Source organism: Etheostoma cragini, chromosome 7 (assembly GCF_013103735.1).
Source record: "Etheostoma cragini isolate CJK2018 chromosome 7, CSU_Ecrag_1.0, whole genome shotgun sequence".
NCBI lineage: Eukaryota > Metazoa > Chordata > Actinopteri > Perciformes > Percidae > Etheostoma > Etheostoma cragini.
Window position 1 is genome coordinate 6767084 of NC_048413.1, and position 6000 is coordinate 6773083.

Below are 6000 nucleotides of genomic sequence, written 5' to 3' on the forward strand. Positions count from 1 at the left end.
GGATTTCCCAAATATATAAGATATCTGCTGCTTTATTTTCTTCCATGGATAGATCATTTTTTAACTCTGATATGTTGACATGGCAATGGAGGAGTAATATTTTTTTAAGTGAGTAGCATGGTGAGCTCCAACAGCTCTGGGTGTGCTTTATGTTGATTTGAGTACATTCAAAATGTTTAGTTGACCAATAAGATTGCCTGCTCAGATCTACTTTATAATAATTCTCTTTACCGGGATATAAGGTTTCTACCAACCAGTAATACTTTATCTAAACTATTGACTGACCGGCTTTAGAGGACTAAACGTGAATAATCACATAGCCAAGATAATTATTAGCATATGAAGACTGCAGCTACAATCAACAGCAATGCTTCTGAATGCAACCTATAGAAGTGATGCTATCACAACTGTATACACTGATGTCAACACACCTTGACAGAGACTTAATAAACGCAAATGTCCAAATCTCCAGAACACCTGAATGCATATTTCGTGGACTGACCTCTCCGAGTGTTGCGGAGCATGCAGCGTGAAGGCAGTTTACCTTTGTAATTGTTACAGATCACACCATTAGCACAATATTGTCATAGCTCCTGCTCCTGCAGTCAGTAGCAGCTGAGGGTTAATTTGCATAATAAATCTTAATTGAAGCTCATTAAGGATTAGATAAGAAGCAAATCAGGAACACCGCGGATAACTTAAGATTAATGTTTCCTCGGTTTCTGTCGCTCACATATTGAAGGGGAATGTCATACCCCTTCATCACCAAGCTTTTTGCATCACAGTGTGGTATACAAAATATATAGACAGTATTTATATAATGTATGTGTGTGTGTATATATATATTAATATACATTTTATAGTTCTAAATTCAAAAAAAAAAATCTAAATCATGATCTTCCTCTTTAGAGTTTGCACAAATGATGCCCCCCCCACCTTGCCTATACATGTAGGTCACCAAATTCAAGATGGTTGTCCATACCTAAATCTTCTCTACTCTGTATGGAAAAAAAGAGATGACGTGCGCTTGACAAAAATGCAGATAATATGAATTACAGAGCCATAAACTATGGTTGGAATGTCTATCATTACAATAATTCAAAGCACATGAGGTGCAGTGCATTATAGCATAAACCCCATAAAACATAGCATACCTCCTGCGTGTAATCAATAGCAGACCCACGGTGCTACTGTATTAACTGTAAGCTTGCCTTGCATTCTTATCCTCTAAATCCACATAAATGAACAACCCAAGCTATAAAGTCTCCTCTGTATTTTTTCTTTTCTGTAAATCATTATATCTGTGGGGACCTGGACAAAATACCATAACATAATTTCTTTTGTACTTGGGATGTCTAGCAGAAATAATGAGTTTTAGCCTGCGCGCAATAAACTCTCCCAATATTGTAGTTATTGTCAGACTCAATGAGTAAAAAAATAAATAAATGTAACAAGAAATAGTTTTTTTTCTGCAGTGATGATCACATGGAAACATTATCCACATGAATCACCCCAACGGCATATCAAATTGTGTCATTTGCCTGGAAACTAGCGCAGGTCTCAGAGGGAAGGCAAGGTGAATGAGCAGTCGCTGTAGAGAGGTGTAACACTGCACAGGCACTTGCTTTGAGACCAATCATAACAGGCTGGTTTTTTTTCACACAGGAGAACGCAGAGTGAACGAGCTGAGGAGAGAGATCACTGTGCTGGAGGGCACAGGAGTCTTGGTTCTTATCACCTAGACAGTGCACCACCCTGTCTGCCTCTCACGCAAACAAAAGCCTTCGCTAACTATTAGCTATCTACACCTGTCACCTAAGTGGCATGCAGAAGAAAATGCGATGAGATCACACTCAAAACCACCTGACTTGACTGTATATCTCATGTTTTCTTACTGTGGTTAAGAACATTTAGGCATGAAAACTAGCTGATGAGCAGAAAGTTATTAAAGGGTATCTCTACAGGGAGCGCCAGCAAGTTAGCAAAATGCAAGCAATGCAACAAAGTGCAAGTATATGGTTTGGTGTGCTCATAAGCCAATGGAAATTACAAGGCAGGGTTTGATCAAAACTAAACATTAGTCCTGTTGACATCCATCCAGAGAGGCCCAGTGCATTGAAACATACAAAGAATGAATGCCCACTGATGATAATATTGCTTGGTAACTTATATCGAGGCAGATTTTTGCAGCTAAAATGAACTCAAAAAGTGACCTAAGACTTTAACAAACAGGTACTGGATTTTCCAGACTATAGGTTGCACTTTTGTTCATAGTCTTGCTGGTTTGGCCGCGAGAGGGCGTTCTAGGCTTGTGACAACTATATGTTGATCCTAAAGACAACTGAGAAAGACTGAACACAAACAAAATTCCCCCAAGAAGAAAACCCTATTCTGCGGATTAAAAACTGCAGGTAGTCAAATATGCAGTCGAAAATGGTAATCGAGCAGCAGGAAAAAAGTTTGGAGTGAGGGACTGGCGAAAAGGTTTCTCTTACTGCAATAAAGACAAAAAAGGAAGCTAATTGCGGGCTGAAAGCAAGATGGCAGAGCTGGAGGAACGGGTCCAGATGGATGGGAGAGGCTTGTCAATGATGCAGTTACTTCTCCACGCCCTGCTAGTTGTTCTGTATGCTATTGTATAGTTGAATGTTAAAGGTAAGTTGGCATGAAAAGGTTTTTTAACATTATATGCGTTCCCCCAGCCCGCCTACGGTCCCCCAGTGGCTAGAAATAGAGATAGGTGTAAACCGAGCCCTGGGTATCCTGCTCTGCTTTTGAGACAAAGAAAGATCAGAATGGCCGATCTGGAATCTAGCTCCTTATGAGATCGTATGGGGATCACCTCCCCTTTCCCTGCTTTGCCCGCCCAGAGAATTTGGCCCACCCATGAGAGAGACCTCATGGTTTTAAAATGAGCGAAGTGGCAGTTGATAAAGGCCACACCCCCAGCTTCCACCTTGCACCCCGCCACTCCTAAAGATCCAGACTCAGAAATGGCACATCCTAAGGAAAGCTCATTGTGGGACTGGCTCTAGTGGCTGGAATTCTGCACCACGGCTCAATTTTGGGAAAGAGACTTCAGAAACAGTATAATGGGCCCACTAAAGTCTATATAAAAGCATCAAAGAGCACCACGTCATGGGACCTTTAATGTGTTCCGTTAACATAACGGACACGTACCGTTTTCAGCCTGTTGTTGTGTGTGCTATAGATGAATAACTTGCCTTTCCAGATTAAATGTCTGTTGTTGGTCTTGGTCTTTGTGAAATACATTTCTAAATAAATGCGATTTATAGTGCGACTGTTGTTTTCCTAATCATGACGCATTTTTTGACTGATGCGACTTATACTGCGGAGCGAGGAAAATATGGTATCTGGTATTAAGAGGAGCTTTTCTGAGTTTTTGAATTTGCACAAATGAACATCTTAGACTTAAAAAAGTGCATGGAGAAGTGCTAAGTATCAAAATTATCAAAAAGCCACACTGCACACATTATTAGCTACATTCCCACGATTTCCGAGGCCAAGGAGGAGCACTGCCTCATTCTTAACAAGTGGTATTTTGCTCAGTGAGATTTGGCTCTCCACTCTCTCACAACTGTACATTTCAAAAGCTGGAAAGAAAAAGAAGCAGTCGTCTGGAATCTGTCTTCACAATACTGTTCCATTGGTCATTTTTAAAGTCCAATTGTTACCATGATTACTTAGATACTAAACCTCTACAATGCTACAGCCAATGGGAACCCTGCAGTTAATTAAATCGTGGAGTATAGGGACAAGCTTAGAATGGTACAAGTATGAGCTGTCATGCACATGACTGCAAAAATGAAACAAATAATTATCATCATCTTTACAATCAGAGATTAAATGTAGCCTTTGAATGACAAAACACCCATAAAATTAAAAAAGAAAAGCTTTTGAATTTGAGTCTCGTAAAAGCATCGCTCTCTTTGTGATCTCTCTTCATAAGAATAGTGAAATAAATTCAAGTAAATAATAGCTGCAGACAAAAGAATAGTGTTGTGATACAAGAAAAATCCAAGAGGGTGTTAATCTTGTATTAAAATAAATACATAAATAAGACACCGTTGTACATGCTGCCATTTTCCTCCCAGCTTTTGTCATTCAAAATGGACTTCCTTTTTCTACCTAAACTGGATAAACAACATCTGCCTTGATTGTAGGATGTTTTCTGAACAAACCACTTAGGAGGAATTTCTGCTAGCCAATTCCCACAAGCTGCTGTCAGTCACTAGCTGGCACTGCAACACTTAATGCCTTTGTCTGTTCTCCAATTTATCTTGTTAACAGCAAATTGGGCTAACGGTTTGAGGCACAGAGCTATTGTACAAAAAAGGAATACTCCCACGGCCGCAAAATAACATATGGCTTCCTTCACTCAAAAATGCATCCCATGCACTGATAGGGCTTTAGGTTTACACCATATATAAACCTGATACACAAATCTCCACCTGGAATCTGTAGCCTGATAGCCCTCTTGTCTTAAGTGATGCTTTTTCAGTAAAAAAGCAAAGGTTTAGCGCATCCTATCCTGGACCAGTGAGTAATTGGCATTTTAAATTACCATTCAAACCATGTATGCAAAGGAAGTAAATCAGACACAACTGGCCTTTACTAGTACGTCTGTGGTCTCACGTTTTACAAATACGTCTGATAATAATACAATTCCCAGAGGAGATTACAAGCACCCCGGATGCCGGATGTCCTCTGAATTAATGCTTGAGCTGGGAATGGTGGTCTTGTTTTTAACATTACCTTGCAAAATACTATTTCCACCAAGAAGGATACTGCATCTTTAAGAGCCCTACAAAAAAGAAACCTTTTCCTTTGCATCTTCCATGCTCTTATTTCAATACTCCTCTCTCCTTGTTCCCCCTCCACACATCATTAAACATATTATTATAACATGACTGTCAGCCTGCGTCTCTCTTCGCTCCATTCTTGCTCTGCCAGGTAATCAATTTGTCGTCACTCTCTGTAACCCCAGTAAAGTCATCAAGTGAAATGAGTTACAGCTGCAAAGAGCCTTCAAGAATACAGGAAGAAAAAAAATGAACGCGAGAAAAATGACAACACAGCCCAGGAATATTCCACCGCTTGATAGCACATCCCAGGTCTTGAAGATGAAATATTAATGCACAATTTGTTTATCTGCAGGCCCACATCTCTCCAGTGCCGAGCTGTTAATTTTCTATCGGCACAGACAACGGATCAGTCAGTCATGAACTCTTCACAGCCATTACCGGGAGACATTTTGATTAAGTATTCCTAATGTAGTGGATAGGAAAGAATGAAAACACTCTGCCTGCCAACTTTTGATTGACCATTAAGCCACTGATGAATGTGCCTGTCAAAGAGGAGACAATTACCTCAACAATGAAGAAACTCTTCTGGAAGGCTTATTTCTCTATAGGGCTGACACATTTACCAGAGTACAGGCGAGGCAGCTGAGAGCGTGTAAAGGGATCACTTAGGCATCTTCTCAAAAACTTCCCTGAATAAAAACTGGGGGCATTGTTTTTAAGAAAAGGGGGCTTTTGGAGCCTGAAATGTGGGAAAAATATTTAGCGTGTGATTGTATGGCAGCGAGTGCCTTTGAGAGTGTGTGTGTGTGTGTGTGTGTGTGTTTAAACTGAGAGTGTGCCGGGCAGATAAGGGTCTCAGTATCTTAAGCGGGTATAAAGAGACGCTATTATTGGCAGAGAACAATCGCCATCTGGTTGCTACATCCGCAACCATAATAAAGACTGATAACTTCTCAACACACCACAACCAAGTAATTGCATCCTCCAACGCTGGAATACCATTGATCAATCTAGTTTTAATCCACCAGCTCCATCATGATGAGGCCGTTATTGGGAAAAAATACATAAAGTAAGAAGGCAAGACTGCAGAGAATGAGGTCACGTTAAACGTTGATTTTGTGACCATATAATGTTAACATTTCTTAAGAAGAAGTTGTCTTTTTTTTTTTTTTGA

General features: G+C 40.1%; 1 protein-coding gene across 1 annotated transcript in view; it reads right to left on the reverse strand.

Moving 5' to 3' along the window:
- Nucleotides 1-6000, reverse strand: part of LOC117947912 (teashirt homolog 2) — a 42226-nt gene that overhangs the window by 34590 nt on the left and 1636 nt on the right. The gene's annotated exons all lie outside the window — the stretch shown is intronic.